The sequence below is a fragment of the Ursus americanus genome, chromosome 10, assembly GCF_024610735.1.
Source record: "Ursus americanus isolate L20-20 chromosome 10, mUrsAme1.1.p, whole genome shotgun sequence".
NCBI lineage: Eukaryota > Metazoa > Chordata > Mammalia > Carnivora > Ursidae > Ursus > Ursus americanus.
Window position 1 is genome coordinate 7,332,732 of NC_142136.1, and position 15,811 is coordinate 7,348,542.

The following is a 15,811-nucleotide window of genomic DNA, read 5'->3' on the forward strand; positions in this document are numbered from 1 at the left end:
TCAATAAAAATTTTACTAAAGTATAATATAAGTTCACAAATCATAAAAGTAAAAGCCAACAAGTTTCTACCTGTAATTGTCACCCAGGTCAAGGAAGAGATAATTATCATCAGTTCCTGTCTTACTCCTTCTAAGTTATAACCTTGGCTCCTCAGATCATCATTATACCATTATACTCACATCTAACACTCTGAGTCAGTTCCGAGTTAGTTTCGCCTATATATGTTAGTTTGCCTATGTATGCATATATATACATACATATACATATGTATACATATGTATATATATGTGTGTGTGTATATATACATATACATACATATGTATGTTTATGTATATGTGTATATAGTTTCCTTCACTTGAGATTCAACCTCTGAGGTTGTTATACTTATTCTTTTATTTTAATTGTGACCATTATATGAAAATATCACATATTTGTTTATCCATATTTTTTGATTGTGGACTTTTGAAATGGTCTCAGATTCTAGTAATTATGAATGTTGCTGCCATGAAAATTACTAAAGAAAGATTTCTATGCACATATACACCCTCATGGAGACATAGATATATATATATATATAGATTATTATATAGATATAGATATAGATATAGATATAGATATAGATATAGATATAGATATACATACACAAACCTTTCTGCTGGGCATGGCTAGGAGTGGAAGGGCTGGGCCAGGCTATGCCTATCAGCTTTAGCTTATACTGGTAACCTGTTTTACAACATACATAGGTCATTTCTATTTGTGTTTTGCTTTACTTCTTAGCTTCTTACCCAACAGAACTTAACAGTTTGGTAAATATGCTGAGGAAGAGCCTGCACAACCTAACGTTTACTTTTGTGTACCTCCTAATTCGCTGAGATATTAGCCTCTTAATTTTCTGGTTGCCTTGATTTCCCCATACTGCAGTTTTTATCTCCATCCACCTTAGATTATCAAAAGCTCTACTAGCTTTTCTGAATTTTAACATCAACTCTTTGTCTGAAGTCTTAGTTTCTCATCCTATACCAAAAAAAAAAAAAAAAAAAAAATGGGGCATGACCTTGGGGAAAAGGAGCTTAAACAAAGCCAGTCCACTTCTTTGAATACCCCGGTAATATCTTGATCTGCATGCCTGATTGAATCAGTAGTTTCTAATATTTTCTGTTTTCTTTTGTTTGTTTGTTTTTGAGATGGCATTTTTTCACCAGATGCTCTTAACAGGGGCACTGGTTTTCTAAGAGCTATCGCTCTAACATATTTGGTAAAAATGTTAAAAATGTATGCAATTAAAGGTCTTGGGGGTATATATGGGTGATTGTTCCAGATTCTACAGTTAGGAGAGCTGAAGTATATCCCATGATGAGAGGTACCACATTGTACCTGAAATGCCTGAACTATAGAAGGGAATTCACGTACTGAAAAGCCTATCTGCCAAAGAAGTTGTACATTGTGAGCCCCTGATCCCAGATGAGCTAAGATAATGAGTATGATAATGTGTGTACTTGTCTCTACATCCAAACCTTTTGAATGAAGCAACATTGGCAAACCATGCCAGCACTCTGTTCAAATTCCAGATGGTGGATTGCTTCCGGTTCCAACAGTTCCACAATTTACAACTGGCATAGCTTTGGTATCAAAACTGAACACCTACCTTCTAAATTGTCATTTACAAAAATTCCATGTTATCTCTCAAACTATTATGATTTCAATATCATTAACTATGTCAGAACATAAACGTGAGAGTCAAATCAGTCCTTACAAATTTCTTGAAGTAAAACAAAAGGCCGTTGAAGTGAAAGGGGTAGGATCTTTGGTAGAATCTTCCCTTTAAGAGTACAAACACATTTTTACTCATGAAAGAGGGGGACCTGTGTAATCACTGGGCACGTTATGTGTAAATCTTTGTTGATTTATTAAACAAATAACTAACATATAGTCACTCAGTGAATAATGTTCGAATACATTAAGCACAATTGTTGAACGACCAAGTTTGTTACATCGAGATTATGTCTCAGAGTACATTGAATTTATGATATTTTTTGTTCCTTGGAATCTTAAAAAATAGTATTTAAAAAAATTGTTGTTCCCAAAAGAAATATTAAAGACATGTAATTACAAAAATATAAAATACTGAGGGTGGGGTGGAGTGGAAATCAATCTCATACTTCCAACCGAGTTTACCACTTGTCTAGCAATTATCCTAAGTGCTTCCCCACCACTGAGAGTGAGAAAGGAAGCTGCTGTTGCTGCCACTTCTGTGTTGTATGTTGCTATTTTATCCAATCTATTCTTGTAAATAACTTCTCAGAAACCTTAAATACCCATTTCAAAAGCACTTCTTAAAGCAAAGTACTCACTTGTTCTTCCTTCTGAGAACTTGGTATGTTGACTGCCAAAAATTCACAAAGGATGGAACAGGCCTGCTGAGAAAAAAGAAGAAAAGATAGAATTACCACCTCGTGCTATATTCAGGTGCTATGATTTACTTTCCTCTGAATGCTAGCAATACATTGTTTTAGCTAATTCATAGACACTTCAGTAAAAAGAAAACTAAACTGGGAACAAAATATCTCCAATTTTGCATAGGTAAATGAAAAGACCTGTGCTTGATCACCATTTTTATCATACATAAGGGCCTCTAGTATTTTTTTGATGAGTGTACATAACATCAACAGTTTTGGAAGACGGTTGTGAGAATAGCATCTTATGTCAGAAGACTAGTTAGAAACTATTCCACACAGATGTATTTCAATTAGAACCATGGGGAAATAATGCATGTTAGAAACCTGCTTAACTGCATATAGTTGCAGCTCTGAAACTAACTGTTATGTTCTGTGAACAGGCCATGTCATAATCTTGCAACAAGAACACAGAGTTGGAACCCATGATCTACTCAAGTGTTCTTCAGCTCTTGTGTTCCATCGCTTCCTGCCTGCCTGCTGTCAACATCGCTGGGTCTTTGCAACAGAACTCTAGCTAGCTCGCAGTCCTTCACGTATTTTTACCATTCTCTACACTCTTCCCTTCCCTACCAGTCCCCCTCTTGCATACAGTTCCCTAATTCATCGCACATCAACCTGTTGCTTCTCTGACTCCTTTTGGTTCAAGTACAAATTGATCTGTTTGACTTTCAATATTTCATTCTAACCTTATATTCCACTCATTCTCACAAGGTAGCATCCATTCCCATCTCACTGTTTTTTGTCTTGTTTTGTTTTTTGCTTTTTTTTTTCCATTTTCCTACTCTAATCTTACATTTGACCCACCCATCCATTTACTTCTGCTGTTCTGCACAACTGAAATACTTTTCCTCTTTCCTTCTTCTTCACCATTCCAAAGAATCATCATCTTTTCAATGGCCACCAACAATCACTTTAGGTCATTTAAAAATTTGTTTCCTTAACTCCTATTTAAGCATCACAAAATGTTTGTGAAGTTTGTCTCCCTTAAATGCATTGTAAGCTCCTTGGAAGCCAGGACAGTGCCATGGGTCCTACAACAGATGAGTGGTTGTCTGCACTATAACCTCTGCTCGATGCTTCTGAATTCCATGTCACATATGCACATGAATCAGATATTCTATTTAAGAATAAGTAAGTTTTTACCAAGCTCCTACATGGTACATATCCGATAAAAGAAGCAGGTATCTGATCATATCAAAAGTTTTCTATGGGACCAGGAATCCGTTAACAGGTACTCATAACAAGGTATGAAAGAACTATGGGAATTTGGGGAGGATGGTCTGAAAAGATTTGTTTGTTGTGCATCAGAACCTCTTGAGGAGTACGGGTGGGTGGGTTTCTCATCTTTTAATTCAAGTCGGGTGAGAGGGTCTTCAGATGGATCATTTATAAAGCTCAAATCCTGTCTCCTACAGTTAGGGGCATGAGAGGATGGTGTTTCAGTCAGGGTTCTCCTATAGTATAGATGTTAGATAGATAGATACTATTTTTTTAAGAGTTTATTTATTTTTTTGAGAGAGAACAAGATTGAGAGAGATCACAGAGGGAGAGGGAGAAGCAGACTCCCCACTGAGGAGAGAGCCCAATCATGACCTGAGCTGAAGACAGATGCTTAACCAACTGAACAACTGAGGTGCCCCTAGATAGATAGATAGATTTAGATAGATAGATGATAGATAGATAGATAGATAGATAGATAGATAGATAGATAGATAGATAGATAGATAGATAAAGGTATTTTGAGGGCTTGGCTCACATGATTGTGGAGGCTGAAAATTCTGAAATCTATAGAGCAGTCTGGCAAGCTGAAAATTCAGCCAGAAGCTGATGCTCCACTGTTGAGGCAGAATATCTTCTTTTCTGGGAAGCCTCACTTCCCACTCTGAAGGCCTTCATCTGATAGGGTGAGGCCCACCCACCTTATCAAGGACCATCTCCTTTGCATAAAGTCAGCTGATTCCAGATGTTCAACACATCGACAAAATACCTTCACAGAAATACACAGATTCCTTTTGATTGAAGGGGTATATAGTCTAGATAAGTTGACACATAAACCTAAGCATCACAGGTGACATTTGAATTTCTGCCTAAGAAATTTCAAAAACAAGCAACGTTCTTGGACATGATGGTGGGCGTAAATCAAAGGTCGTTGCCCCACCAGGATTGTTCTGTTCCAGTAGTTTGCCAGGACACAGGAAGTGTGGTCCTCATCGACCCAAGAGAGATCCAGAATTCAGTCATCTGAAATTGCGTTGCATAGGACTATCTCAGAGGGCATGCAGACCTCAGCCCAGAGTTGCTGGAGGCATCATAGTTTCCCTAGAGACTGAGAAGGGAGAAGGTGATGAGCCAGAGAGTCATACACTAACTCCATCAAAAGCTGCAGGTGACATGGTCTTGGCAAGGGGAGCTAGGTCTCTCCAGCACCCCAAGGGGCTGTCAGAAGAGGAGGCTGCCATATGCATGAGCTGTTACCCGAAACCTAAAAGTCAGCATTCAGCAGCTCCCTTTGTAAAGTAAGACTTTCTTGCTCCCCTTTTCTGTCCTCTAATACCTAAGTAGTTACAAATAGTACCCAGTGATGATGGAGGCAATGAGAAGGGACAGGAAAGCCAAGCGCAGCTCCCCACCACCCCCAGGATACAGGTCGTTAGCCCAAGTCAGAGGGGATGGGAGAAGTGCAGTAGCTTCCATTTTGAAAAAGATTATATGTCTGACGGTTTCATGAGAATGGAAGTCTAAGAACCAATCTGAGATTTTTGTGAACGTTTCTTAAAGCAACAAAAGAACTTTTGCCACATAAGAGTCATTGAGGAGAGGCAGGAGACGGCCTGAATTTTCATCTAGGGACATAGGAAGAACTTTCCATATGGTAAATTTTAAAAGTACAATGAGAGACACATTAAAGTTGTTTCATGATACTTCGTGGGTGGCAGAAATGTGGAACAGAAACATGTAAAATAGAATATTAGAACTAAGAGCGCTATAGAAGTTAGGGGTTGTACAAATCTCGTAGACCCGGAGGGACAGAAAAAGGGAAAGAATGACTAAGTGTGGCTTGTTTGGTAGACTGGGGGACGCTGGTCTAACTGGGGACATGGGTTTTTATAGCAGGGTAGTAGCACACAGCAGTTTTTAACTGGCCGGCTAAGAGCTTTAATTCTTCAGGCATTGAGGGTCTTTAGACATTTTGAAAAGTAGACTACTGGGATTCAATCTGTGATGAATTTGCAAATTTCTAGCAACAATATATATAAATACATCCATATACATCTGCGGGTGCTATTATGTAATATCTGGTATCATCCAAGTATTTAATGTAAATCAGTCATCTTGCATATTTTAAGCTACCCTCATTTTTTCTTCTTCCCTTAAAGAAAAAGCATTCTAGTGGCCCCGGGGAGGCTCAGTTGGTTAAGCCTCGGACCCTTGATTTCAGCTCAGGTCATAATTACAGGAACATGAGATGGAGCCCCTTAACGGGCTCCACACTCAGTAGGGAGTCTGCTTGAGGATTCTTTCTCTCCCTCCTCCTCTGTCCTTCCCCCCCCCAATGTGCGTACACTTGTGTGCTCTCTCTCTAAAATAAATAAATAAATCTTAAAAAGAAGAAGAAGAAGAAGAAGAAGAAGAAGAAGAAGAAGAAGAAGAAGAAGCAGCAGCAGCATTCTAAAAAGAAAGAATGAAATCCGGAACTTCAGAATGTAATTTCCCTGATGACTCTTCCGGTGGCATATATAAATCAAGATCCAAACAGAAAAATAAGGATGACATCAGGAGAAAGTAGGTGCAGTTAAGTAATGAGAAAACCACGCTACTGGGAAGCCAAGGGTGGGGGCCTGGGGCAAACAGCTTGTGAGCATCTTGATCTCGTGCACACATTTTCGTCTGTTGCTAGAACACTGTCGTACGTACAGGCAGTATCATCCCTCTAAAGCTGTGTACTTCCTCCCTGGCTTTTCCCTTTCTGACCACTCCTCCCTACCCCATGTTTCCTAATGTGGCCACAGAAGTTCTCATGAAATATGGGCATCGCCTCTCGCTCACCTCCCACTGTCTGTGACTCACCATTTTTTTGCTGATTTCTCCATGTTTATAGCCAACTGTTTTGAAATGGCACTCATAGTCCTTTGTGAATGAGCCTCCGATATTCTTTCCAACCTCATCTCTTATCATTTTTCTGCACCACATATTTCAGTCAAGTAGAACTACAGAAAAATCACAATGATCTAGGGTAAATTTAGAGCATGGATAACACCAATTCACTGCTAAAACAAACTACAAATGTTTGGACACTGTGGTTACTTTCAACAGGGACATGAAAGCTTATATGCTTATCAAGACTTGATGACAAAGCTAATTGGAAAATGAATGTTTGTTGACTGTTCTGGAGGAATAGGGCCATCAGATCTGGGTGCCAAATCGCAGTGGTTAGTCTCCAAGCCCTGCTTTAGTAAAAACAGCCTTTCCCAATAAGCTCCAGGATGGCCTCGGAACAGAGTGGTAACTCTGCTCTTCTCTTTGCACACCTCCGACCCAGGCGTCCTCTCCATCACATGGGCATTAAGAGTAAGGATATTAGAGAACAATAGTTAAGAGTCCAGACTTTAGATGAATTCACAGCTTGAATTAATATTCTGCTTTACCCTCTGCTTTACTACCGGGATAGCCTCTGGAAATTTTGCAGATTTAGTCTCTCAAGTTCTCTACAGTCTCATATGGAAAATTCAATTGCTTTTTGTGATTTAAAAGAAAGTATGACTAAAGAAGAAAAGCACTTAGAAATTAAATAGTTTGGAGACCGCCGCCCTTAATTTGACAATCTTGGTGTTACAGATAAGACTTTCCTTCCACTTGAAAACCCAGCAAAGCCAAAGAGCTATGTTCAAAATTCTGTGATCTTAGTTTTATTCTCTTCCAATTCATGGAGGATCGAGCTCCTTGGATTTAAACCGTTCTTTATATAAGTACTATCACTAGAACTATCCCTGATTCTATTCCATCTTTTTAAATAAATGTGTTCACTTCACATTCAGACTAGAGAGTTTTAAAAATCAGACAAACATGTAAAGCATGGAAAAAGTACTCAAAAAATTCCATGGTCTCTTATAAATACAAACAAAAAAACAAAAACACTCCTGCAGACGTTCATTCGTCTTCTCTCTTCTCTATAGTTGCAATTATTCAGTAAATAAAATTGTATGCTCTGCTTTACTTACCTAACAAGAAAAGAAACCCTTTTTTACATTATTTTAACTGCTTTATAAATATAATTTTAATGGCTGCAAAAACACTCTTCTTTTAATGTTGATATCCTAGTGTACTTAATAAATTCTATTTCCTCTGGTAGGTTGTTCCTGAAAACAATTGTTTTTAAAAACTCAGCATTATAAGTAATATTTAGGAAATGCTTGCATGTTTGTAGATGATTAGATGTTGTCAGATTATTTTTTTGACCTGCTGCCCATATCCGTTATCCAGTAATATAATAGGGGGCTTTGGTGGGTTTTACATTTATTGCCATTATGTAACACTGATTTTTATAATCTACTTTTAGCCTGTAATTGCACCTAGAAAGTTTACCTATAAATTTCCTTCAACCATTTATTCAAACAACATTTAAAATGGATTATTATATGCCAAACACTATTATAGGTGTTGAAGGTACATTTGTGAACAAGGTAGACAATATTCCTTTTTCTGGGAGTTGCAGTTTCACTAGAGACAGAAGTACATCATAAATCAAGTAGGAAGAATGGAAATGAAAGACTGACAGAAAAGAAGGAAGGAGGGAGCAAAGGAAGGTGGAGTGAGAGGGAGAGGGGAGAGAGGGGGGAGGAAGGAAAGAAGGAAGGGAGGGAGGAAGGAAGGGGGAGGGAGGGAAGAAAGAAGAAAAGAAAGAAAAGGAAGGAAGGAAAGAAGGAAGGAGGAAGGAAAAGAAAGAAAAGAAGGAAGGGAGGGAGGGAGAAGGAAGGGAGAAAACAAGAAAGAAGTAAAAACCAAATGGAAGGGGCGCCTGGGTGGCGCAGTCGTTAAAGCGTCTGCCTTCGGCTCAGGGCGTGATCCTGGCGTGCCGGGATCAAGTCCCACATCAGGCTCCTCCGCTATGAGCCTGCTTCTTCCTCTCCCACTCCCCCTGCTGTGTTCCCTCTCTCGCTGGCTGTCTCTCTGTCACATAAACAAATAAAATCTTAAAAAAAAAAAAAAAAAAAAAAAAAAACCAAATGGAAGACAGGAGGTCCGATAATGACAAAGGCTCTTAAATACAGGAGCACACAATATTATGGAAAAATTCTTAAATGCTAACAGGTGAATTTTAACGTCATTTCCCAAAGAACCACGCTGAAATATTCTGACGAAATTGTTGCCTTTAATGAGTAAGTTTCTGAAAACCAGTTAAGGAATGTACATCTTTAAGAAGAACAGGAAACTAAACTTATAAAACTTCTGTATCTTAAACCCCAGATGCATGACAAAACCGGAATTAGAACTTTGTGGCTGAACACAAATATATTATTAAAACTCAGCGTTTTAATCATCTGTCTCAGTAATAGCCTTTAACAGCATTGCATGGTTCCATTACTTTCCTTTATTTAAATTCCAAGAGCTTCCAGGCTCTCTTGTGGAGGAGAGGGGGGATCCGATCTCCAGCGAGAGAACCCCTAAACTGCATTCACCAAAAGGAATTACAAGGTCAATTCCAGAACTTCCTTTTCAATTCAAATGAAGCTGCAGACTGTTTTCTGTTTTTGGAAACTTTGAAACAACAGGGTATTGTTTCCCATATTTCATTCATGAAACGGATGATTTAAAATCCTTTTCATGGTTAATATCTCTGCACCTGATTCATCACAGAAAATGTAAGAGTCTGTAGATGTGCACAACTTAGTGCAAGAGCCAAAAAAATACTGGGATAAATGCTTCCAAAGCTAAGGCAGCTGCTTGTCAATTAAGTGAGGCTTTTTATTGGCTCTCTGGTCTTTTCTCAGCACAGATTTTCTTCATTACGGTTTCTCCCCCTTTTTCCCTTTTCTGAACATGCTTTTGTTAGAAAAGCTGCAGTAAGAGCAAAGCTATTACGTAAGTCTGATTCATGTTCCTTTAGATATTTAACCTTTTGAGCAAGAAGAAATGGGCTGAAAAAACCAAGGTTCAGTGCCATCTCACTTAATTCTTTAATGGAATGCTCCATGTCCTGGTTCTTTCTGTAAAACATACGATATATGGCGTGACCTGCAAAGAAACTAGATATTTGAAATGTGGCCGTGTCTGCAGGACATCCCCACGCTTACACGTCGCTGTGGAATGTTCCCAGCTGCTTATGAAGAAAAGAGCTCAAGTGTTTAAGGAGACAAAAGATGTTGCGTGTTTCTGTGGATCGTTTGTTGTTGTTTTTGTTTGTTTTGCCTCTTTTTCCCTCTCTGTGACCCCAAGAAGGCAGCGAAGGTGATTCATGTGGTTTCAAGTACCATAAATTTGGCAAATATATACCAATGAAAACTATTCAACTAAACGTGTCATTTTCATTCTTCAACAAGGTCACTTATATTCCTAACAAGGCAGCATCTACGGAGGGGCTTCCAGGATTGAGTCACTAGAATGTACCCAGGGACACACCACAGGGTTTTTTGGTTTTTGCTTTGAATTTACCCGTTAATTCCAGCTGGCTGGTTCCATACACTAAGATGGGAGGAGGGATGGAGGAGAGAGACTGTTGTCAAGCATTAGGATTCCTTAAGATGAAAGGATATGGGCATGTTCAGAGCCCAGGCACGGAAATGCCACTGACCAGAACCTACCATGTGAATTTCATGGGCCAGTTTCATGCATGGGTATCTTTATAATTTTTGCCTTTCTTTTTAAATTTCCAAAGATATTGTGTGTGTGTGTGTGTGTGTATATAAATCTAAATAAATAAATAAATAAATAAATAAATGCTTGTTTTTACATGTTCGGCTGAACAACCTTTAAATGTTTTTGTTTTGTTTTTTCTTTTAACCTGGGGGAAACAGTCCATTGAAATTCTCTTTTCCTTGTGTCCTTCCCACCTTTAAAACTCTCTCAATGAAGAAGGAGCCTTATCTGCATGAAGTTGTTCTAGCATAAAATTTCCCTAGCTGAAGGAAAATCAGAGGAGGGGCTGAGCTACCGCTCTCCGTGCGGTTATTGGGGAGAACACCCTCCCCATTAACCTGCCCACTGCTGCCGAAGGCTGTGCAGAGAAACCGTCGGATGTTGTAACAGAGACACAGGTGAGGCACAGCTGTGCAGGGAGGGATTCAAGTAGAGACGTTTCAAAACACTGTGCCTGAAACACGGGCTTAAGGGAGGTGTTTGATTTTGGGGGAAGAGATGCATGGGAGCAGCATTTGATAAAGTAACTTTCAGATTGTGTATCTACCTGCCCACTTACTATGAGAGAGAGAGAACTCGGGGTATCGCGCTAGAAATGAAACATTCACAGAAACATCCTGCTTTTGCTCCTCTTGTTATGAACGGAGCAGCATAATGGCAGACCTCAAGGCATAACAAAATGCGGTTCGTGCTGTAGGCAGTGACTCAGAAAATCAAAGAATGGGGAGGAATAAAGGACTTCCTTCTCCTCCTCCTTCGCCTTCCCTTGCTTTGGCTTCTTGTCTTACTGTCTGTGTTTGGAAAGCCAAATGTTGATTGAGTTAATGGAATAAACAACATTGCTTACTTAGCACAAGCATGTATTAGCTGGGAAGATCTGTATTGATTATTACATAATGAGTGTTACAAAACTGATTTGCACTTCACTCATATGTTCCAATAGCACTCAGGTAAATGCCAATAAACGTTTCTATTACTCTGAATTGTTTTATAGATTTCGATTTGTTAGATTTGCCAGAAAGCTCAATTGTTTCATATGAGGGCTCTGCAAAGCTGCCAGAAAGCACAGGCATTTTATACCTTCAAATAAATCTGAAAGTTTTACTTAAGCAACATTATTGAGTGGGATGTTGAGACCCATCTTAGCCAAACAGGCAATTGGCAACCTTTTAACACACTGCTTAGTATTAAAAGTGTTGATTATTTTAAATTATCAATGTATTCTTTTGAAAGCACATAAAGCCAGTTAAAGAGATAATTTTCCTTTTCTTATTTTGCTTTTTAATCTGTTTCAAATGTTATTATCGTTATGAGAATGTCATGATCATTACCTACACACACAAATTTATACGTGTATACTATAGGGATTTATAAATCTAAATGTGTTTTTTGGAAAGCATATCTTACATGTTTTTGTGAATGTATTTCTTATAACCAGAAGAAATCCTCTCTGATCTCATCTCGGGGTCCTTTTCCTGAACACTGGTGAGTTTTGAGGTATCTTCTGGCAAACTACAATAGGGTATGACACTCTTATTAAGAGAAGTTCTTTCATTTGCTTAATTGAAGAATCTCGTTACTTGGTTTTTGGCTAAAAGGAGGTCTCAGTGCCAGGGTACCATGTGAAGGCAGAGTCTTCAAAGCATTCTGAATGTTCTCCTGCCCAGTCTACACAGTCCAGCAGGTCAGAGTCAAAGTGCATATTTCTGGGCGATGAATGGCATCACGGAGAAGCATTCCACGAGTGTCAATGGAATGTTCTGAGAGTAGCTCTGTTCTCTGCATTTCCCTGGCGGATCTGGACTCTAGGTGCACAAGACAGGATGGAGGCATGTCCGTTATGTGTGGCCTGCTCTGTTCCTTCCCAGCCTCCTTTCCCGGAACGTGCTCCAGGATGGGAATACAGTTCTTCTTATCCAAGGCAACATGCACGGCACCCCTCTATGGAGCCTGCACGGTGTGTTATTGTTGGAGGGTCTACTGAGGACTGAGGCCGACGGCGCCGCATTATAGCAGCTGTGGGTGTAGGAACTGCCTGGGCATCAGCAGGAAAACCACTCCCTTTGGCAGCACAGTGCTGTCCTCGGGATATAGAACAATTACATCTTAGAAGCCCAGCCCCCAGCTTGCGTTGGCTCTAAATGGAATATTCCATTTGGGATTTTTTTTTTTTTCTATTCCCTATGTTTCTAGAAATGTTTTACCTTTCATTTGATTTTCAAAGATATGCCCACCTAAGGATGCCTGGATGGCTCAGTTGGTTAAGCGTCTGCCTTCAGCTCAGGTCATGATCCCAGGGTCCTGGGATAAAGTCCCACGTCAGGCTCCCTGCTCAGTGGGGAGCCTGCTTCTCCCTCTGCCCCTCCCCCCTGCTCATGATCTCTCTCATGCTCGCTCTTACAAATAAATAAATATCTTAAAAAAAAAAAAGATATGCCCACCTAGAAAACTTGTGGGTGTCTTTTTCAAAACAAAACAAACAACAAACAACAAATATTCATATATACACACACATATATATGTATACACACATTTATATACATTTACATATATATTTGGTGGAAACAATTCTTCGGAAACATGTTTTTTTTCAACTGAAAATATAGTATATATTCTTACCCAAAAAAGATTTTTTCTTTTCTTTTTTTTTCTTTTCTTTATTTTTTATTTGGGTATCATTGATAAACAATGACACATTAGTTTCAGGTATACAACATAATGATCCAACTTCTCTCTAGGTTATGCTCACCACAAGGGTGGCTACCATCTGTCACCGTACAACACGATTATAATACCACTGACTGTCCTCCTGCGTTGTGCCATTAATTCCTGTGACTTACTCATTCCATAACCGGAAAGCTGGATCTCTCATTCCCCTTCACTTTGCCCACCCCTCAAGCCCCCCTTCAGCAACCATCAGTTTGTTCTCTCTATTTATAGGTCTGATTCTGTTTTTTGCTTATTCACTTTTTTGCTTTTCTTAGATTCCACATATGAGTGAAATCATATGATATTTATCTCTCTCATTCTGACTTATGTCACTTAGCATAATACACTCTGGATCCATCTATGTTGTTGCAGATGACAAGGCCGTGTCCTTTTTTATTGCTGAATAATATTCCATTGTACAGATGTACCACTTCTCCCTTATCTATTCATCTACTGATGGGCACTTAGGTTTCTTCTGTATCTTGGCTGTTGTAAATTAAGACTTCAATAAACACAAGTGTGCATATATCTTTTCAAATTAGTGTTTTTTTGTTTTCTTTGGGTAAATACCTGCTAGTGGAATTGTTGGATCATATGTTATTTTATTTTTAATTTTGGGGCGAATCTCCGCACTGTTTTCCCCAGGGCTGCACCAGATCTCATTCCCGCCAACGGTGTAGGAGGGTTCCCTTTTCTCCATCCTCACCAACACTTGTTATTTCTTATCTTTTTGATTTTAGAAACACACATTTTTAATAATAATGTTTCTGTAAAAAATAGTATTTGTGTTCATTCTATGATTCCTTTTTTATACCCCAATCAAAGTTGCTGAGTCATAAATGTCCGTTGGTGGATGGAAGGGACCCTTCTGCAGGTGGAGGAGGTCCTCAAAAGGCAGCAACATCTGCTGCTCCTGTTCTTCAGTTTTTGAAATTGATACAGAACATTCTGGAAGAATTCTCTTTTCTTCTCAAAATACATAAAGTCTTCCTAAAAGGATAGCATTTTAATAAACTGTAAGGAATACTTAAGTTCAAAGTTATACCAAAAATATACACCATGAAAAATGCTCTGCTGGTTTAGTAAGGGAAGAGATGTCAAATAGGATCATAAAAAGGCCACGCCACATCTTGCTTTGACTGGGTTGTGATTCTCAAAAGAGGACATTATCTGAATTTACTGGATCTGGCATCTATTCTAGGTATTTTCTAATCACCGATAAATTAAAATTCATTACTTAGACATTGCAGATGGTATCTCTATTTATTATCTCACAGAGAAAGAGACAGAATTCTTTTCCCAATTGAACTTTTTTTTTTTTTTTAAATCAGTAAAATACTGCAGTGAGTAGAATCAGGGGTTTAAGACCTAGCAAAGGAACTTCAGAACTTTATTCCTATTGTTAGTTAATACTTAAAGAGCTTGTCAAAGTCTGTCCATAAATCAGTTAGACGTTCCATCTTTATGAAGGATGCTTCATTCAGATGGTTCTGAAACATGCTAATCTGAGCATGCAGGGCAGAAAGGCACCGACGAATGGTGGATTTTAGCATCATCTTTATTATGTTGCCTTTTATAAAACTTAAATACAAATGCTGTGCCAGACACTATGCTAGGATCTTTGTCTGTTTTGTTTTACAAACCTACCGGATAGAAATTATTATTCCCACTTTCTAGAGGGGAAAAAAAAAAAAAAGGAAAGGAAAAAGAAAGAAAGAAAAGAGGCTTTGGAAGTTAAAATAATTTGCCCAAGATCATGCAACCAGAATAAGACACACAAGACCATCTTTCTGGAATGTCTACCCTCTCCCTTTTGCAGCGGCAAATTTTATTTTAATATAGATAGGTGGGCAAACCTATTAAAATAGAATGAGTGGTCAGTAGTTGTCAAAAACTGAAAACAGACAAGAGTGAAGGCTGAGAAAAAAGTTTTGGATTCGAAATATCAAGGGCTGGCTTCTTCTTCATAGAGCAAAATGGGGATACAGCCTGAAATGAAAGAAGTGAGGGGAACCAAGATTTGTTTCTCGCCTAACATTCTCCTTGCAACATATGAAATACTTTACTTACGATACCTCATTTAAATGTCACAGCTATGCTCCAAGGTTGAGGTTTGTTGTCCAGAGTAACGGACCAAGGAATGGCAGGGAACAATAGGATGAAGCTAAGCGGAAGTTCTCACAGCTAGGAAGTAGTGATGCTTGATTTTCAATGAAGGTTTTGGAATCCCAGAGAATGTATATATTTTCCACTGTAGATGGATACACATGGCCATTCTCAGTTATTTATAAAATGAATCATCTTATGAATTTCTTTGTATATTTCCCATTTAATACTCCCAATTTTGTTGTACACAAATATCTCAGTGTCTGGTCAGGCTTGAGTTTGCATGATGGAAAATTATATAAGCAGAATATAAATGAAAATGATACTTTTAGGCTACGAAAGTTCAGAATATAATTTTATCTACATCAAAGTAAACCCAGCACTCTCCAGGTTATTGTATTTCTAAGTGATATTAAAAATTATCAAATGGGAATTGAGTGGCTCCTGTATTCCAAGAAGACTCACACGGGTTATGGAACTTAATTCCATGAGTTCAAGTTCATGGACATAATACCACAGAGGATGGAACTGTGACTCAGGGATCTCCTGAGTGGAAACCTCGCCCTACTAGCAGAAATTGCGTTTTTAAATCAAATGTTATGTCTTTACTGCTCCCTCCTTTCATTTTCCCTACAAAAATGAAAAAAAAAAAAAAGTCACTGGTGGCAACAAACATATTGACTAC